The 22,874-nt window shown below is 35.2% G+C and overlaps 1 protein-coding gene across 1 annotated transcript in view; it reads right to left on the reverse strand.

The window, feature by feature from the left end:
- LOC127432999 (ephrin-B3-like) overlaps window positions 1-22,874 on the reverse strand; it is a 58,019-nt gene that overhangs the window by 17,715 nt on the left and 17,430 nt on the right. The gene's annotated exons all lie outside the window — the stretch shown is intronic.

Here is a 22,874-nt window from a genome sequence, read left to right on the forward strand (position 1 = left end):
GCTGCTACGATTCTTGAACTAACACCCCAAACTCGGAAAATCTGGTCTCAAAGAAAATCTGTACATCTCATAAATCGTATTTACGAGCTATGCATTCATCTCATAAATACGATCATTCCGACATGACTTAAATGCAGCTGACTGACACTGCCCATGACGACACAAAGGCAGCTGTCCGTGTGACTCCCATACACACAGTGACTGACAACAAGACCAGTCCCTTTTTACCACAGGGGCTGAAATCCTACAGCTGTAATCTTAAATGTCATCTTTGATGAGCAATTGACAGGTATTAACAGATAATCCTGTCTGACATCCTTTCACAAGCACACACACACACACACACACACACACACACACACACACACACAACACACACATACCGGGCTTTCCTGCTATAATAACTGTCCAATTCAGCTCTGTGCAGAAGCGACCAGACAGTGCACAAAACTGCCACCCCTGCAGTGCACAGAAGAACCGAACAGTAACATGGACATCATTCAGACTCTTCTACAATTACAACAGCAAAATACCAAACTATTACTTTAACAAGGTCATAAATTCACCACCGGAGTAATAAATTCAGCCACAACTAATGAAACAAGACATAACTCCTAGTTAACCGAGCTGTCCAGATCTGCTGCTCCCTGCAGAGAGAGACAGAAAAAAGAGAGCGGTTGTGTCACATTCCACTCCCTAGTTCCCTATGATGCGAATCAGTATATCATGAACACAATTTTAGGGCCCTATAAAGTGGGACACTGATGAATAAATTAACTATGAGGTCATGCATTAAAACATAGCTGGCAATTATCAGCAATATAGCTGTATAACACTCCATCTTTATTGTACAGTGCCATTATGAAATATGCGTTGTCCTACAATGTTTTTATCAAGCAAAACAGATAACATACATTTAAAATGCCATTCAGACATTAAATAAAAACAAAATAGGCACAAAATGTTTACAATATAAATATTAGTACTTCAGTACAATATAGCAGAACACAAACAAAAATTAATAAAAAAAAACGTAAATAAAAAAAGAGGAGTCTTTTGGATCTTTTTAATGTTTAATATTCAGCATAAATGTTTGCAGGATTGTTTCCCTTTCATGCACATTGTGGATGAAAGATAACTACAAAAAAAAAAAAAAAATCCTTTTAAAGACAGAAAAATAAGGCTTTGTCTTTAAATTTACACTTGCACTCATCCTTGAACAACTTGAAAGACCAAAGAAAACATGACAACATTTTTGGTAATTGAATGTAGTGAGCAACTGATGCTTTTACGGTGCTTTCTGGGAATTTTTGGAGAGCGAACACTACAGCGCACTGGAATGTTTTTCCCTGGCCAGTGCACGGAATACTGAACTAGAGAGTGGATTGAGACATCCAACAGGTCCACTAATGCGGCTGAGGCTCTGTCAGGGTCTTGTAAGCATGGTTTAATAATGACAGAAACTACAGCTATATTCAAGTGAATCCCTGTGTTATGTATTTTCAGGGCTGCCTTTAATGGACACCTTTTTTTGAGGGCAACATTAAGAATTAATGATCTAAAACGGACTTAGATAATAGAGGGAGAAAGACAGAAAGAAAAGGATGGAGATGTGATGACTGAACAGAACCTGGGAGTGAAGGACAGGGGATGAGTGAGGTGAGAGGCCACAGTCTAAATTAAGAGGGATTTAATATGAGGGGAAATAAGAGAGAGTAGTTAGGTGAAACATATTCATTCTCATTGCGATAATGCGTCCAAACTTTATACTTTTTAGTTATATATATATATATATATATATACACACACACACACACAGTATTATCTTTATGCTTAATGGTGATTCTCTTTACATTCTCAATGTTATTGTAAAAAATATTGTACGATTCTTTATTTTTTATTAGCATAAATTAAAGCACTACCATGATACAATTTAAATAATATAAGGTAAACAAGGGTAGTAATTACTTCAGTGAATATTTCTCAGGTTAGGTTTATTTTTATGAGTCAATTTCTTTTTAACACATACCTTAAAGTAGCGCTGCACAATTAATCTAAAAACTAATCGCGATTATGATTATGGCTGTCACGATTATGTAATCGTGAAAACGGACGATTATTCAATTTAAGTCTACTTCTGTTGTATTAATGGTTTCTATTTAGAACATGTTTTTACAGCGGTTAAGTTTCTAAACAATCCCGGACATGTGCGTTGAGCAATGAAATGACAATGGCCAATCAGAGACGCAGAGAGTCTTCAGACCAATCAGTCATGACAACCAATCCTTATGCGCAAGTTTTAAATAGTCTGACGCCAGATGCTTGCTTACAGTATGTTCCATCTCTGTTTTCGATGGCACACGAAAATTTGTGTTAAAGAAACATCATCTGACACTCGAAAAGAAACTGTAGAACAAAGGTGAGCAATTTTTAATTATTTCGCGCTGTTTTATTTGCCATAGGTAAACAAATCGTAAACGAGCAACGCAACAAAACTAAAATGATCCCGACCATTATAATCAAGGTACAGACAGTCTAAATAACTGATTTATTGTGTTGTTTAAACAGCTATATTTATTATGTGAGCATTTGTGTGTGCAGAACTCTGTGTCAGTGAGCTCGCACTGAAGTGCAGGTCTCAAACGGTGAGTGACGGCTTCAGTCATTATAATGGGAGAGTTTGAATACTGTTGCATTGCTCAATTTTTATGTACAATTATTAAAAAATAAAAACAGTTGTATTTATGTATTAAACAGCTATAAAGTGGCTTTTTTTGAAGTTTTGGACATAGAAAAAGTCTTGAACGTCATATTTCATGGACCATCTTCTTTGTTATCGCGTCTGCTCAAATAAATACCTATTTGACCCACAACTGCTGTTGGTAGATTGAAATATTAACGAATCACACAAACTCGCAAACTGGCCGATCTTACCTTCCAAAGTGCAACAACTGTGGCAGATTTGAAGCCAAACATAATCTAACGATGATCTTATGTGAACAAGATCACAATACAGGATCTTAAATGCAGTAAGGAACTTCAATCTAAATCGGCTGTTCAGTTTGACTATTGAATATGTCAAATATTATAATTTACTGTATGTGGGCCAATAATTTAAGCAGTAAAGACACATATTGCATGTCTGGCAGTAGTTTTTTATTTTTATGCCACATTTTTTCAGGCTTTGGAAGTGTGTTAAATGTGTAAATGTGTGAATACATCAACATGATACATGACACACAGGCATATTGACTGAAATTAGCAATGGTTTTGTCAATAGTTCAAAAAGAACCTACATATATTTCTTCATTGTAAACATAGATATACCTTTATAATAACCTTTAGTAACATTAACAAACATTATTACAGTATGTAATGCTTAAAAGAAACTGCAGTGCAGCCCATAACCTGCTGTTCTGAAGAACCTGGAAGCCGTTTTCTTAGCTTAGTCATATCACAGTAATTTAATCAAATAACCATGATAACAATATCAAGGGCAATAATCGACAATTATGATTTTTGTCATATTCGTGCAGCCCTACCTTAAAGTCTTAGATCCAAAAATCTATAGAACTTGCCTAAATAGCGAGGCATGTTGTCACACTATATGGGGTAAGTTGTCACAGTGGAAACTGCTTTTAAACAAGTGGCATTTCCTGTGTACATTAGGGGGACACGTTCCCCCGTCAACAGGAAAAAAATTATTAGGCACAACACCATTCATGAAACAACAAAAATAAAAAAGGTAACGTTCAAAAATATAAAAACATTCTTTTTGCCAACAGATATTGTAACTGATGTTAGGGCTGCTCGATTATGGCAAAAATCATATCCACGATTATTTTGGTCAATATTGGGATCACGATTATTTAACAAGATTACTATTTAACATGATTTCCTTGAACTTGAAATGTAAACTGCACTGGGTAGTAGGGCTGGGTAATTATTTGAATTTTATTTTCAGTTACGACTTTGGCTTCCAACGATTATGAAAACAAGGTAATCGAGATAAAACGATTATTGTGCCGCATTCCATTTCGCAATGAAAAACCCCTGCGTTATATCTTTAAATCATCCTTTATTAAAGTTCAAATGATAAGGAAGTGGGTTATGAAAGTAAACTCCGAAACTGGCATTTCTCTGTGCGGTCAGCTCTACTTCTATGAGTTGCGTGAAGTGACCAGGGAAGAGATTGAATCTTCTCCCGCCTGATGCACACTCTGGCATAGGAATGCTCGTCACTCGCAAACATTTGCAGCAGCTAGATTATAACGTGATGGCTCACGATGACGTGAATCATGATATATGTGTCTTGTTCACTGTGTGTATCTTATCATGAAGAAAATCGGCGATACGCAGCTCTATTAAGAAGAGAAAGTTTATTTTTTGTGAGTTAAAGATGGATCGAAGTGAACATAAAGGTGAGAGAGTGTAGTCTTAGCCCATTATACACTGGAACAATATACTTTTTGGATTAGTCTTTTTTGGCTTAATTCCCAAATAATACCTAAAACATCGTACATTTACTTTAGGAGCTATACTGCAGAAGAAAAAATTGTTATCAGAGAATGTTGAATACAATATATAATCAGGGCTCGACATTAACGCTTGTCCAGGACAAGTGGATTTTTGAAGGGGCAAGTGAAAGAAAATTTTAATTACCCGATGGACAAACAGACTGATTAAAATGTCAATAATGAAAAAATAACTGGCTATATTTGTGATAGCCTAGGCCTGTGTCACTTATTAGAAAGTTCATATTCTTATTCTGCTGTTGAAAGTAATCCAGTGCATGTCATTTTATAATTCGCTAGCGATCTAGTAACAGCTGCGCCGTTTGATTGACAGGCGGCGTATGTGTGAGTGCTGAACATGCTCACGTTAATGCACCTGAATGGTCAAATACATTTCAAAATTCCACCAAAAAGTCTTGGTGAGGTATTCATGTAAACACAGAGAGTGATGTCTAAAGTGAATGTAAACAGCAGAGAAAAAAGCGCATTTGTATTAATATGTCAGAGTTGTAAGTATAAATGTAAGCTAATAGACCTGCTGCTGTCTAGTGTGTCATTATAATAATTAAACAATCATAACAAGAAAACGAGAAAACACTCAATATTCTTGACTGAGTAACTTTAGTAGCTTTAAAATGTGTTCATGTATTATAATCATACAGTGAAGACCAGAATTAGTTTTATGTTGCATTTCATTCTGAATGTTTATTTGAATACTTGATAGCCTACTGCTGTTAAAAGCTTTAAAAAGCACTGCATTTTCTTAATTTGTTCTATTATTTTCAATCTATTTATATTCATTGCTGTTTTTATTTTATTACTGACTGTTTACTAGTCTTGAATAATTAATTAAGAAATTGAAACCATTCTTCCTTAATTAACAAATTAGTTTGTTATTATTTGTTGTGGTTTTGAAGCTGGTATTGAGAATCGTCAAATTTCATTACCGATTACTGAAATTTTGGTATTGTTATAATGTATAGCCTTTATTGTGGTAGATCTTGCTGCAATAACATGATGAAAAAGTAGATCTCATTCCATAGAAGTGTGAGCACCCCTGCTGTAAATGATGGCGATAGAGGCTTTCCTTTATTTGACTACCATACGTAACATAAAATAATTATCATATGACAATAGCCTCCTCCCCTACCAGTGAAGTTTACATTTCAAGTTCAAGGAAATCCACTGTTAAAATGTTCAATAAATGCATGATGTTTCCAAAGTCAATGAGTATTCGTGTTATATAACTTTGATCTCAATATTGACCAAATTAATCGTGATTATGATTTTTGCCATAATCGAGCAGCCCTACTGGGTAGGGGAGGAGACTATTTTCATTGCGAAACGGAATGTGGCACAATAATCGTTTTATCTCGATTATCTTGTTTTCATAGTCGTTGGAAGCCAAAATTGTAATTGAAAATAAAATTCAATTAATCTCCCAGCCCTAATTGATAAAGTGTCTATATGTGACATTTAAAACACATTTGACAACCTGCTCCAAAAAGAATGTGACAATATGGTTTGACTATGTTTGCGCTTGTTTATCCAAGAGCTAGAGCATAACAAAATTACAATAATGGTGAAAATGTACAATGGTGGGAAAAATTCACAAAAATAATTCTAATATAAAATAACTATGTATTTGAAACCAACATACAAACTCTCTGCAAGGGAAAACACACATTTGTGCAATTTACACTCCAGATATATTAAACATGACCCAGACATGTTCTTGAAAGATTTCATGAGATTCATGTAGAGAAGTAGAGACATTGAGACAGTATGACAGATCGAGAGTGCCAGGCAGAGAGGAACAATCTGAGTGAAACAAGAGTGAGATGATAAAGGTTTTTCTAGGTCATGTTCATCATGTCAGTAATGTTTGGTGGAGATGGAGCGATGAGAAGGCGGAGAGGAAGCCGGAAAACAGACCTACTGTCGCACTAACAGCTTTTAAAGTGGAAACACGCCCTGTCAATCAGATCATAACAGCCTCCGAACGCACACACACCACCTGCCTAACATAAATAAGTGCCTTTTAACTCAGATACACGCTTACTGAAAGTATATCCGCGACACTTTCAGACAAAAAACACACAAAGTTCATCCAAACTGCATATTCAGCAGAGTGAAATATCTGTCCCGGTGTCGGAGGTGAGTATTTGATGCAGGTTTGAAGAGGTGTGGAGAGGCATTAACCAAACGAGAGCTCGTTATTGCGACGCGATGCCTCCTCCCTCATCCCCAATCCCAACGGGGCCCCCAGCACCAAACCCCCACACCACAAAGAGCCCAGATAAAGACACATTACTGAGAGTCAGCCTGCCGAAATAACGCACTCTGACATCTGAGTCAGCCCGCAGCCAGCAATGTGGAGGTGGGGACGCAGGGGAACAGTTAAAGAGGAGGGAGAGCGAGAGAGAGAAACTCTATGAACTCTGTCTTTGCTGATGAGGTACCGCGATAGATGAACATCTCAGATCTCTGTGGATCTGCCCACAGCTTGATGTGGACTAAAGTACTACACATTAATGTCATACAATATGCATATTTCAGACAGCAGCAGTCCTTATTCATCGGCAACTGTCAGCAAACATGGTTTTAAACGTGTATTTATAATTAATGAAAGCATCATCCCTTTTTTTCAAGGTTGATCTTTTCCTCCAGATCTGGCTGATAGGTGGAAATCAGTTTAAACATCATAAATCAACCAAAAACTGATTATCTTGATAATTTATTCTGTTTTTTCGAATTCAGTTCAATTTTCGAGACTGACTGTAGCACAAGAGTAATAAAATGTGCTTTTTAGTTTCACTGGTAATATCAGGCCTTAAAACTAACCCTGAAACTCTCCCCTGTGCATGTTTAAACAGCTTGTGACAGTTTCCATATGCTACTGTCTTGAGATATGAGGTGTGCATGTGTCTATGTTTTGATCAGACAGTGGTACATTGTGTTCTCTGTGATACATGATATATTTTTATGCGCTTAAACTCTGAATTAATTAGAAGGCTCTTATTTTCCTCCTCCGCAATCTTCTTCAATTAATTCAGCTCGAACCACTTAAGGTGTAGACTCCATTCAAACTTTGCTTGGTAGATCATTTCAGCCTTGCGTGAGCAATCTTTTTTGCCACTTATATAAACTTTAAGAAATTTAAGATTAAAGCTTAAAAAATTTCCCACTGAAATCTAACATATTGTGATTGCAATATTAGTATAGTGCACTACAATTGGTCTTCTTTTGTACATTTATTTGCCAACTGAATTGTAATTGGTATTTTCTTTCTTGTATATATTTAATTATCTATAGCCACTTTACACTGCAAAGACCAACCAGCTCTAATGAGAATAACAATAGTATTATCTAATACTATCTAATAGTATTTTCTAAATACTATTATCGTAATAATAGCACGAGATGCGAAATCATACAAACCAACAAATAAACAAACCAACGAACTATGTTATCACGATCGACCGATCACGATTCCTAAATTTAATCCCTAACCTGACCCTAAACCTAACCATAAAGTTTAACCCCTTACCCAAACCCCAAACATAACATAACATGATTTGTTGTGAACCAAGGAAGAAAGAAAACATCAGGGTTTGGAGCGAGACAAGGAAAGTGTGTTAGAGGATACTGACGTACATTACTCATTTGTATTGTGTAAATAAATGTGGAATGAGTAACCAAATTTGTTCACTGACATTTCCTTTCTTAAAGTGAAGTGTTGGATAGAAGGCTAGCTAAAAATGTATTACTGTATTGGAGTGATGGGAAGTCCGATTCATTTCCACAAACCGGTTCTTTCGGACAGTAAGTTTCAAAACCGATTCAGCAGTTCTTTTACGTCATCACGAAATTACATCACTAGTACGAAATTCTAACATTATGGTGTCAAGGTATTCATGCTCAAATTTTCCATTAAAGCCACACGTGAATGCATATTGCTAATTATTACCTTTTATTAAGTTAAGTTGTAATAATTAAGTAATAATAAGGGTGTTTGTTGTCATTACTCTTTCATTCTGAGATCCTGCATGTTGAAAAGCCTATGAATGACAAATTTAGATTACATCTTGGATAAGTTTCCTACATTAAAGTTTTGCAACTCAACAGACACTGATGCACAAACACGGAAATGTTCTACGTGTCTAAAGCAAAAAATCAACTCACCAGAAATCTTGATTCAGCTTATAACAATTTAAAACATAATCTGAATGCACAATAGTACAATTCATTTACATCTCTCGACTTAATAAAACTAGTCATAAGCATATTTTCAGTATGTTTTTTTTGTTATCAAAGAAATATACATTTCACCCCAGGCTCGTTCATGTCCTCAGGACCAGCTCATTCGGTTCTTTTTTAGTCGGACACGACCAAAAAGCTGAATTCCGATTCTGCCTGTAGGTTTGATTCATTCATTTCGAACAGGCTCTTTGGCAACCGGTCTAGTAACTCGTAAAGAGCCACCAAGCCTGTATGAGTCCAACTCTTTCATTTGGAATTCGGTCTCAGGCTACTAGTTGTTTGCATGTAGCATTGAATTGGTATGTTGTTGCTGATACATAAGTTAATGAAATTCAGATTTCTTGTCATTATCCATCACATACAAACAACTAGAAAACTAATATCTTATTAATAATTTGTGTTAGTAACGTCATCAAGTCAAAATACGTACTTAATTCTTGAGAACTTCATTTGCAAATATTTGTAAAATAATACAAAAATAATAATGTAGGTTTATAAATGTTTTATTCGGCTACTGCCATTAACGTCTCAACACAATTCATCGGTATTCCTCTGCAAACTTCGACAGTCAATGGGACTTCTTTTTGAGTTGGAAAGTTCGACGTGCTGCATAGCCAGTACAAGTACTTCAGTTGTGCGTCTTGCGTCTTCAACCCTGAAATAAAGTTCGATTCAGTTCGATTTTATGAACTGGCTCGACCAGCTACTTGCTGAGGATCGTCTCAAAAGAACTATTCGTTCAAGAATCGGACATAACTACTGTACTGTATCAATTTGAAAGTCTGACCTTTTGTATGAGCCAAGTCGTATGATATCTTCTGATTTTGAATTGTCATGAGACTATTTCGGCATAGACGGTGTAGCTTTATGTTAGGCCTGCCTTTGTCTTCTATCTGAATACATGAGGCCCAACATTATGTAGGGCTTTACTGGTTGTTTAGATCAGTGTTACTATCAGAAATAATTAATAATTATTTCTGATAGTAACACTGATCTAAACAACCAGTAAAGCCCTACATTTATGAACTGTTTCTCATTCACAGCAGACAGATATAAGATGGGCGTCGAGTGTCCTGACAATACCAAAGGGCTCTGGTACGTCAAATAATTTATGTAGAACCAAAACTTAAAACATAAGCTTACCTAAAACCATAACATATGGCATTATGCTCTAGTTTTATAACATTGTTTTCTGTTGAAAAAATTTAAATATTCTGTGTCCATACATATTCAATCCCTATATTTAAAAAATATTTGAGCTACCTTTTTCAGCAAGCTTCGTTTTTTTCAGTACACTAAAACAGGTTCTCCTGCAGTGTTTCCCTGTATTTTGGCACAATCCATTCCTCACTCTGTTTTAACAAGATTCCCAGTCCCTTCCTGCTGGTCAAAAATGGCCACAGCATGATGCTATACAACTATACTTCACTGCAGGTATGGTGTTTTTGAGGTGTATGCAGGGTGAGATCTGCACCACATACCTGTATATTGCTTTGAATGCAGGTCAAAAGCTCTACCAGACCACAAAATCACAACAGGGTCAGTATTATTCTTTCACATGGTTCTTTCTGATTGATGGCTTCTTTTATACAACCACCACAAACATAGTCCAGTGTAATGCAGAGCTCTTTATATGGTTGAATTTTTACTCTATTCTCAGCTACGGAACTCTGGCTCCTTCAAAGTAATTGTTGGCCTCTCTGTGGCTTCTCTCACAAATCTCTTTCATGTTTTGAAGAACAACCTTTTCTAGACAGTGTCTGGTTGGATTGATATAGCTTCCACCTCCTGATAACTAAACCAACAATGCCTACTGAGACATCCAAACACTGAGAAATTGAAAAAGAAAGGCATACAGGTTTGGAAAGACATGAGAGCGAGAAAATTATGACAGAATTTTAATTTTTTTTGGGTGAACTTTTTTTAAGAGTGTGCATTTCATCATGAATACTTTGCAAGGCACTGTATGTCAGAGGAGGGCTCTTTTTCTCCTTCTCTGTCTTGTTTCCTCTGAGGTAATTATCTTAATGGGTTGACTAATAGCACCTCTCAGAAGTATGTCAATGGTCTGGGAGGGATGGAAATAACGAGAGTGGAAATAGAACCTGACAATACACACAGACACACACAGGGCATTTCGAACCCTTCAAAGTCTCAACCCAACACAACAGACCTTCCAACAAGAAACAGTTCAGGTAAGTTCAAAATGCTAATGCTAATTAAAACTGTAGCCCTGATTTTAGTGTGGTAATTGAATAATTTTGGGAAGAAAATGATCAAGGTTGCTCTAGGGAATTCTTACTGTCTGAAAAAGTGAAATGTCATTAAATTCCACCTTGTGTTTTGACACAAACAATCACAACCCCAAATTCAGACTACCATGTATTTAATGTACTCTTTTTAAATGTTGAGAAACAAGGCTCTTTTGCCATCCCTGATTTATGTGAACCCATTCCTCTGCCTTCTCGAAATACTGCTCACCCATAACAAATAAATTGTCTTGTAGCTTATTCCGGCCAAGAGCCGCCCACTTTGACAGGAAAAGACTGTTGGTAAGACTTTACTATAAGGTTGTATTCGTTAGCATTATTTAACTACATTAGTTAACAAAAAATAACAATGAACCAATACTTAACAGCATAATTACAGATACATTTTAAAATGTGAAAATATTGTATAATTTAAGAATTTAAGAATGATGAACTAACATGAACTAAAAATGACCAATTGTACTATATTTTCATAAATTAACACTCACCGAAATTAAGAATTGCTGAAAAAATATTGTTCGTCCATGAAACCTAATGCATTAGATAATGTTAACAATTAGAACCTTAAAGTGATAGTTCACCCACATGAAAATTATCTCATCATTTACTCACCCTCATGCCATCCCAGATGTATATGACTTTCTTTCTTTTGCACAAAGAAAGATATTTAGAAGAATATTTCAGCTCTGTAGGTCCATACAATGCAAGTGAATGGGTGCCAGAATTTTGAAGCTCCAAAATACACATAAGGGCAAAATAAAAATATTCCAGATGACTCTCGTGGTTAAATCCGAATATTGTGAATCAATATGATAGGTGTGTGTGAGAAGCACATTAATATTTAAGTCCTTTTATACTATAAATTCTTCTCCCTTCTCAGTCTTTTTCCCCTTTACATTCACTGTCTCATTTTCCTTCTTCGGTTTTTGGTGATTCACATTCTTCATGCATATCGCCCCCTACTGGGCAGGGAGGAGAATTTATGACAAAAAAATGACTTAAATATTGATCTGTTTCTCACCCAGACCTATCATATCGCATCTGAACAAATGGATTTAACCACTGGAGTCATATGTATTAATTTTATGCTTCTTTTATGTGGATTTTGGAGTTTCAAAATTTTGGAACAATTTTTTACCCTCTCTGTCATGAATTTTCTTTAACCATTTAGTTTTATTAAACATCTTTCCAACAAATTAAAATAAAATAAAGTGTGTAAAATAAAATGTGCTGCAAAAAAGGCCCATTTGTTTTGTTTTTTTTGTCAGATTAAACTATAAAAACTAATGAATTTTGCCAGGTTTACCCAATTCAGCATTTAAAGTGATTTTTTTCTTCAAATGTCATTTTATATGCTTTAAGGTAAAATATATATATATATATATATATATATATATATATATATATATATATATATATATATAAAGCTAATAATCAAAATCTAAATTTGAAACTAAATACTGTAAATAAAAATGTAAATCGTAACCAAAATCAAAAAATAACTTTTACAAAATGTTACAAAAATAACAACAAATTGCATCTTTCTTTTATCCTTACTGCTAATGGTCTATTAACACAGTTTAAAGGAATATTCCAGTTCAAACTTAAACTCAACAGACAGCATTCATGGCATAATGTTAATTACCACAAAAATAATTTCGACTCATCCCTCCTTTTCTTTCTTTTTTCTAAATACAGTGAGGCACTTACAATGGAAGTAAATGGGGACAATTTTTGGAGGGTTTAAAATAAAAAATCTGAAGCTTATAAGTTTATAAAGGCACTTGCATTCATTTTTCTGTTAAAATTTGTGTATTCTTTGAGCTGAAAAGTTGTTTAAATAGTGATTTTTCCAGTGTTTTAGGGTTTACAGCATTATGTCGTCATTGCAACAAAGTGGCAAAATTGGATATAACTTCACACAATAAAGGTTAGAAAGCGATTTTATCACAAGAAAATTATAATAACACGATTATTGTTTACATCTTTTAGCCACACTTTTGAAACAGTAAATATTTTTACATTTATGGATTGGCCCCATTCACTTCTATTGTAAGTGCCTCACTGGACCCCAGATTTTTCTATTTGGAAAATAATTTTTGTAGTAATCAACATACAGTTGTGCTCAAAAGTTTGCATACCCTGGCATAAACTGCGAAATTTTGGCATTGATTTTCAAAATATGACTGATCATGAAAAAAAACTGTCTTTTATTTAAGGATAGTGATCATATGAAGCCATTTATCATTACATAGTTGTTTGGCTTCTTTTTAAATCATAATAACAGAAATCACCCAAATGGCGCTGATCAAAAGTTTACATACCCTTGAATGTTTGGCCTTGTTACAGACACACAAGGTGACACACACAGGTTTAAATGGCAATTAAAGGTTAATTTCCCACACCTGTGGCTTTTTAAATTGCAATTAGTGTCTGTGTATAAATAGTCAGTGAGTTTGTTAGCTCTCACGTGGATGCACTGAGCAGGCTAGTGTAGGGCTTTACTGGTTGTTTAGATCAGTGTTACTATCAGAAATAATTAATTATTTCTTTAGTTATTAATTCATATTTAAACTAACTCATTAAAACCTCATATGGGGCTCCACTAAATGTAGTGTGCTATGATTAGGTTTAATTATTAAAATCAATAGAACATTGATGAGAATCAATGTTAGCTTTTTCTAATCCTTTAAATCAACAATTATCAAAGATAATCATTAATTGTTAACATCGATGAAACATTAATTAAAATTAACACTAGCTTATTGATCATTCAAATTCAACAATCATCAAAGATAATTATCAATTATCAAAAATCAATAGAATATTAATAAGGATTAACATTGACGGGGCACCACCCTGGAATCAGGGACTAACAACCTGATAGTATAACAGTCTCAATATTAGATTGTTTTCTTAGGTAAATCGACATCCCAAGAATATCGATTTTCGGAAAAAAAAACAATGAATGAAGGCTTGAATCCGAGCACTGACATCCCGTCAGCATGACACAGGTGTATGCAAAACAAACCAAAACACTTCTCTTTGTAATATAACAAAGTTCATTTATGCAGTAATATCAATTAATAATTAATACAATGCAGTCAATAAACTTCCAATTTACAACTACAAACTAAACAGTGATATGATTAGATAAGGAAACTAAAATAATCCTATGACACATAAGGTGTGTGTGTGTGTGTGTGTGTCTGTGTGGTTAGTACGAGAGAGAGAGAGAATAAAGTGACGGCCCTAAAGCTGATTTCGCGATCGTGGGAGAGAAAGCAGCTGTTAGTTTATCGCTCAGAGATGCAGTGGACGGCTCGTAAAAGTCCCGTGTTCTTTGACTCTTGACTCATCTGGGCAGAGATAGAATATTATAGTGTGTTAATCTCGTGTACCAAGGTTTTTGCTTGTACAGTTTACGGACCACCATGTCCGGTCATTATTAATACTCAGGGTATTAATTATCATGAATTTGATTCGCTGTATTGTGGTCCAACCTCATTGGACTGTTGTGCATTTCCGCCATCGCGGGTGAGACCGGCAAACTGAGTTTATCCATTAAAGAATCAAAGAACGCGGGACTGTTTACGAGCCGTCCATTGCGTCTCTGAGTGATAAACTAACAGCTGCTTTCTCTCCCACGATCACGAAATCGGCTTTGGGGCCGTCACTTAATTCTCTCTCTCTCTCTCGTACTAACCACACACACACACACACACACACACATGCGACCCCTCACAAACATTCTGGCACACATTTTTGGCTCGTAGATAGCTTTGTGATAAAGCTCAGCTTTGTCCCTAAGCTATCGTACAAGCGGATAGACGCGGTAACTGGTAGACGCCATTGACTGGTTACTCTCCGCCCACATTTGCGGCCATACTCCCTGGCCGGAAGTCTCGCGTGACATACTCTCCACGAGAGTCACGTCCGCCATTTTGTGTGCGTCCCTCCTTACACACACACACACACTCGCTCTCACACACACCCTCATGTGTTATAGGATTATTTTGATTTCCATATCTAATCATATCACTGTTTAGTTTGTAGTTGTAAGTCGGAAGTTTATTGACTGCATTGTATTAATTATTAATTGATATTACTGCATAAATAAACTTTGTTTATATTACAAAGAGAAGTGTTTTGGTTTGTTTTGCATACACCTGTGTCATGCTGACGGGATGTCAGTGCTCGGATTTAAGCCTTCATTAATTGTTTTTTTCCCGAAAATCGATATTCTTCAGATGTCGATTTTCCTAAGAAAACAATCTAACATTGAGACTGTTATACTATCTGGTTATTAGTCCCTGATTCCAGGGTGGTGCCCCGTCAATGTTAATCCTTATTAATATTCTGCTGATTTTTGATAATTGATAATTATCTTTGATGATTGTTGAATTTTAATGATCAATAAGCTAGCGTTAATTTTAATTAATGTTTCATCAATGTTAACAATTAACAATTATCTTTGCTAATTGTTGATTTAAAGGATTAAAAAAGCTAACATTGATTCTCATCAATGTTCTATTGATTTTAATAATTAATAATTATCTTTGATAATTATTAATTATTGCTAATAACCAAACCCGCTCCTAAACGTAGCGCACTACATTTACTGGAGCCCCGTGTGAGGATTTAATGAGTTAGATTCAATTAATTAATTTAAATATTAATTAATAACTAAAGAAATAATTATTAATTATTTCTGATAGTAACACTGATCTAAACAACCAGTAAAGCCCTACACAACCATAAGCGCTATATTTGGAGAGGGGTCAACAAGGCCTATAGTGAAAAGAATACCATCCCCACTGTGAAGCATGGTGGTGGCTCACTGATGTTTTGGGGGTGTGTGAGCTCTAAAGGCACGGGGAATCTTGTGAAAATTGATGGCAAGATGAATGCAGCATGTTATCAGAAAATACTGGCAGACAATTTGCATTCTTCTGCACGAAAGCTGCGCATGGAATGCTCTTGGACTTTCCAGCACGACAACGACCCTAAGCACAAGGCCAAGTTGACCCTCCAGTAGTTACAGCAGAAAAAGGTGAAGGTTCTGGAGTGGCCATCACAGTCTCCTGACCTTAATATCATCGAGCCACTCTTGGGAGATCTCAAACGTGCGGCTCATGCAAGAGGACCAAAGACTTTGCATGACCTGAAGGCATTTTGCCAAGACGAATGGGCAGCTATACCACCCGCAAGAATTTGGGGTTTTGTTTTATGATTGTGCCATTCTGTTATAACCTACAGTTGAATATGAATCCCATAAGAAATAAAAGAAATGTGTTTTGCCTGCTTGTTTTCTTTAAAAATGGTACATATATTACCAATTCTCCAAGGGTATGCAAACTTTTGAGCACAACTGTACATATGCCACAAACCTGTCGATTGAGCTTTGTATTGATACTGGAATATTCCTTTAACAAGGTAAATTCTTGCTTTATTCTTGACAGTATGGGCTGTTAACATGTGTTTTGCTCGTGAGTGATCTCTGGGCAAGAGAAAACGCTGACGTTGCGCAGAAATTGCTCCTTGCTACAAGCAAAATCACACAACTCTGCTCCCGACTCCATTTCCACTCTGAACAGGCATACACAGTACTCTGATCGGCACATGCCACATTATGATCTGATCTTTTTTAAATATGCCACATCTGTACAGAGATAAGCTCCAGCCATCACCCTCAAATCCCACTGAAACCACAATGCCAAAGCCACTAGGAGTTCTGTGTGTGTGTCTGTGTAAGAGTATGGGTACTTAGAGGAGGAAGCAGGAAGTATGCAAAGGAATAAGACAGAAAAGTAGACACAAAATAACCTACAGCCTTGGCTAGACACTGGACATGTGAAGGTGATGTTTGTGTTCAATAATATTTCCACATCTTCTCCTCAGAGCCTTCACCAACATGAACATACAATTTCTCCACACTGGGCTTCAGTTCTCTTCTCTTCAAACTATTCTCTCAATCCCCCTCTCCCTCTGTCCATACATCCCTTCATCTTCTCTCTCTCCATCTCTAGTGAACAGCTGGTGAGGAGAATTCCCACAATCCCTCACATGGTAATCTCCCTCCTTCTGCTCACACGTCCATCCATCAAAAGAGTCTTTGTTCACCCCCGCTGCTACATGTGTATGTCAGCGCTTGTTTATGTCACTCTGAGCATTATAGTTACCCATGTGGAAACTTTAGTAACGTGCAATCAAATGAAATGTTCATGTGATGAAATACACCGGCCGCAGTGTCTTTCTTTGTGTGTGTTTGTCTTTGCAAGTCCATAGGGTATTTATAGAGATAATATGTTAGTAATACTTGCTTTGTATGGTTCTGTAAGTGCACAATTTCAAGTTTGTGTGTTTTTATGTATATGTGTGTTTGTTTGTATGTATATAATGACTTTATGAACAGCTGTTTATGCCAGAAGGTTAATGAATCACTGTGTTAAACATTGTATATCCAATTAACCTGGGACCTACAGCATGATCTTTTTCAGGGGAATATATAAACACACACATGGCTCAGATCAGATGGGCCGACACATGCAGAAATTGGGATATAGCTGGAAACTCGGACGGTCACAGGAGTAAACACAGACTCTAAGCTGTGACACACACATGGCTACACACACACGTTTACACACCAACCGTATTGTGGCGTAGTGCTCTGATTGCTGACCTAGTTTAGGATGGACCTGTCACTACTCATAGCCATCACACGGCAAACTCACTGGCTCAGCATGTCAGACACATACAAACACACAAACATACACAAATGCACTGAACTTCGCAAGTGAGTGAGCAGCATGGGGTCTGTGTAAATTTAAATTGTACATGTTTTAATTTTAACTTGGCTTTGTACTGTGTAGTGAGGTATACTAAATGTTACCGCTGTGCTAAAAATACGTTTTTATTTATTTATTTATTTATTTTTTTTATTAAATAAATGCAGTTAAAAATGAAAATAAAAACCTCATTAACCATTTCATTTCCACAAAGTGTCTGCAAATTATGTGGCAAAATTAAATGATTCAATTTTCATTTTCACAGTGACAATGCATCATCATTGTCAAATTAAAAACTAAAATGCAATTGATGATCCAACATTCCATTTTCACTGCAATCTTGAGGCAAGAGCTGGCAATATTAAAATGAGAAGGCAAATGTGAAAAAGAAATTGCAAGTTCATTTTTCTCAAAGCATTTTCTTAATGTTAACGCAATAATAGTGATAGAATTCAAATTAAAATGCAAAGTTTAGTTAAAATATAGTTTTTTATTTTATCTTTTATTTTTCAATTTCAATTCATAAAAACTCTTTTTAAGAATCTTAAATCTAAACCATGGACCTATATCTTAAGTATAAATCTAAATCTTAAATATAAATGTAAATCGTAAATTCTGAATCTTAAATATAAATTTTAAACCTAAATCTTAAATCTAAATCTAAAATCTAAATTTTAACTGTAAACTCTGAATCTTAAATCTAAATCTAGAATCCAAATCTTAAGTATAGATCTACATTTTAAATCTAAATTTAAATCTTAAATCTCAATCTTAAGTGTAAACCTTGGACATAAATCGAAATAATAATTCTAATCTTAAATCCAAATGTAAATCATAAATTCTGAATTTTAAATCTAAATCTAAACTTTAAACAAATCTTAAGTATAAATATAAATCAAAATGTAAAATTTAAACTCTGAATCTTAAATCTAAACCACGAGCCTCAATCTTTTTTTTTTTTCTCCCCTTTTCTCCCCATTTTGGAATACCCAATTCCCAATGCACTCTAAGTCCTCGTGGTGGCATAGTGACTCGCCTTAATCCGGGTGGCGGAGGATGAATCTCAGTTGCCTCCACGTCTGAGACCGTCAATCTACGCATTTTATCACGTGGCTTATTGAGCGTGTTACCGCGGAGACCTAGCGCGTGTGGAGGCTTCTTCCGAGAGCGAGAACCACATTATAGCGACCACGAGGAGGTTAACCCAACGTGACTTTACCCACCCTAGCAACCGGGCCAATTGGTTACTTAGGAAGCCTGACTGAGTCACCCAGAGCACGCCCTGTATTCTAACTTGCGACTCCATGTGTGGTAGTCAGCGTCTTTACTTGCTGAGCTAACCAGGGCCTCATGAGCCTAAATCTTAAGTATAAATCTAAATCTTAAAAATAAATATAAATGGTAAACTCAGAATCCTAAATCTAAACCACAAGCCTAAATCTTAAGTATAAATCCAAATCTTTAATCTAAATCCAAATCATAAACTCAGAATCTTAAATCTAAGCCATAAGCCTAAACCTTAAGTATAAATCTAAATCTTTAATCTTAATGTAAACTGTAAACTTTGAATCTTAAATCTAAACAATGAGCCTAAACCTTAAGTATAAATCTAAATCTTAAATCTAAATGTAATCTGTAAACTCTGAATCTTAAATCTAAACCACGAGCCTAAATCTTAAATCTAAATCTTAAATCTAAATATTAATTGTAAACTCTGAATCTTAAATCTAAATCTAGAATCCAAAACTAGATCTAAATTTTAAATCTAAATTTAAATCTTAAATCTGAATCTTAAATCTAAACTTTGAACATAAATCTGAAGAATAATTCTAATCTTAAATATAAATGTAAATCATAAATTCTGAATCTTACATCTAAATCTAATTTTAAACTTAACGCTTGTGTCAATAAATGTTAAAACTAAATACAAATTGTAAACTATGAATCTGAAATCTAAATCTAAATGTTAAATCTAAATGTAAATCATAAACTCAGCATCTTAAATCTAAATCGTGAACCTAAATCTTAAATATAAATCATAAACACTGAATCTTAAATCTAAATATTAAATTTAACCTTGAACATAAAGCTAAAGTATAATTCTAAATCTCAAATCTAAATGTAAATCGTAAATTCTGAATCTTAAATCTAAATTTCAAACCTAAATCTTAAGCATAAATCTAACTGTTAACTTAAATCTAAATCTTAAATGTAAGTATAAATCTAAATATCTAAAATCTATATATAAATGATGAAACTTAATTGCAGACAGTATAGACAGTTTTATTGATCATAATAGGTGTTCTAATTTTGCTATATTGCTTGCAGTGTTACACTGAGACATTATGATGGGGGGAATTAATACAGTATATTTGTACACACACACACACACACACACACACACACACACACATATACACACATACACGGTAGAGTAGGAGTGGGGTTCATCTCTAATATTTCAGCTTAACCTTGATAAATAAACCAACAAGACCTCTTCAATAATTTAACAAATCCTTACCACAAGTCTAATCCGGCATGACACACACATACATGCACATACAGACACTCTAGGAGGAAATACTGAAAAATCACAGAATAGCTTTAGGCAGGGCAAACAAAGCCATGTGTGTATGCACAAGGTAAATGCACCCTTAATCTCACCTTTAACATTTAAAAATCCTCTCCCAGCAATGCAATGAGTCGTGCATACACACACACAGACACTCCCCAACTACTGTGAATTATTGACTGTGATTGTGTGTTTGGCAGAACATGATGGCAGAGGGAAGGTTTTGGAGAGGGATTCTGAAGCTGTGGGTTTTTTTAATGGTTTTAAGGGTAAAGTGCTCCCCTGGGAACTCAGTTAGCGCTCAGTGATCAAAGTTTTGACAAAAGGGCTCCGAGCGTTTGATAGACTCTGATACACACTCAGCAGGGAGAAGATCTCAGCTTCAAACAGTCTAGATCACAGGGGAAACAAGCACCAGCTAAAAGCACCACTCTCAGCCACACACACCAAAACAAAGCCACAAAGGCCTTCACAAATAAAGTGTGCTTTTATCGTATATTAAAACCAGGGATTAGAAATGAAATGTTTTTCATTTTGGTTCATTCTGAGCAGAGACGGTATCTTAAAGCATTGTTCCGGTTCCAGTTCCAGCTCTGATCCAAATGGTAACTGGTTAGAATTAAACTAAAGAACAGTTAAATAATGTTCTTTTTCAAAATAAGAGAGGACAGTGTGTTAATAAGCTTCGTCTTGAAATAACAATGGCATAAAACAAAATCACTGCTTAATTTATTCAGAAACAGTTGTAACCAAACATCCTGTCTATTTTAATTATTTTTAGTCTACAGTGCCTTGATGTAATGTACTAATACAGTTGTGAACAAAACCAATACAGTACATTATTAGTTTAGTTGTATCAGAACAATCAAGAAAAAAAAAGAAAAGAAAAAAATAGGCTACATGCCATCTGTCAATATAACAGAAATATAACACCTTAAATTAAAGGATTTGGGCAATGAAAGAATTCAGACAACAAGAAGTGGTGTAATTCTTAAAGTTTACTTAAAAAAAATATTTGGTCTTTGGTTTAATGAAAAATGATCTGAGCTGAATAATAATGCTAAAGTTTTCAAAAGGGGTGTGTTGCCATTTTCCATTACATTCTGCAAAACTAGCATTTGGTTTGAGTTTTCGTTCCTTGAATCGTTTCTTTTACTGCCTTCACGTGCTATTGAAATTATCGCAAATGCAAGTTTCTACTTAAAAGTTGCACATGAACACTCTCTCAAGTCGCAATTATGACTGAGAAACGTATTATTATATTATATTGATACCCGGTTTTCCGAGTTGGGATGAGACATAAACTTTCAAAATGGCGGAGGAGAGTACTGTAGTGAATAATAGGTTTTATTATTTTTTTTATACGTTTACGTATATCAGTAACCATTTGAATAGCATGTATTTGACCAAAATTCCATTATCGTCAGCAAGACAAGTTGACTAACATGTATTATTGTGTCAAAATAAGAGTTCCTTAAGAAATATGCAAGAATGAACCTTTTCTTTTCTTTCCTACATCAACGCACTTGAACATGACATCCTCGTAATTACAACTTAAACAGGATAATTACGATAGCACATAAAGGCAGCATTATCCCTGATTAAAACACATAAATAGTTTACATTCGCAACTCATAAAAACACAGACACCAAATATAGATATCTGAGAAAAAAAAAAAAAAAAAAAAATCACACACACACACACACACACACACACACACACACCTGAGGTCATGTTGTGTGTGTTTGTTGTTGGTCGGGCTGTAGTGTCTAGCTCCTCTTAAATGTCCTTGATTCTCACAGGCCCATTACAGCCAATTAAGATCCACATAATCATGAGCGTGTGTAAAAACGCACAGCAACCAACGCTCTGTCTTCCCCTTTCTCATTACGGCCATATTGTCGAAATTAACAACTGCCAACATAGGTTAATTAAAAGTGATTTCTCTAGGGAAAAAACAGCAACACAGTATATTCTCTGGTTTATCGATTAATTCATCTCTTTGGTGGAACAAATATGAGGTAAATGTGAAAGGACAGAACCCCTGTGGGTGTACTGTACTCTGGTAATTAGCAAATATTCCTAAAATGTTTGTAAATTCCAATTATTTTTATAGGGGAAAGATTACTTTATTTACAATCTTATTTTTGGGCGTTCATATAAATAGTAAATGGGATCAGAAAATGTCAAAGGCAGAACTTGATCCTGTATCACCTGCACGAGCACCATGGCGTGTGTGAAGCACATATGCAACATACATTACAGTCCAGAGAGAGCCCATTGTTGACAGTGGTTTATAACAATTCCTTAATGTTTGTAAGTCTCCAGTCGCAAATATTTTTTTGGTTAAAAATAGTATGTGTATATAGAATCCTTTATTCCACATACACACAAAAAGTTATCTCACACAAGGTTCCAGTAACAAGGAATGTGTTTGTTCACACTGAAAGAGAAAATGCACTGCAA

The sequence above is a fragment of the Myxocyprinus asiaticus genome, chromosome 42 (genome assembly GCF_019703515.2).
Source record: "Myxocyprinus asiaticus isolate MX2 ecotype Aquarium Trade chromosome 42, UBuf_Myxa_2, whole genome shotgun sequence".
NCBI classification, from domain to species: domain Eukaryota; kingdom Metazoa; phylum Chordata; class Actinopteri; order Cypriniformes; family Catostomidae; genus Myxocyprinus; species Myxocyprinus asiaticus.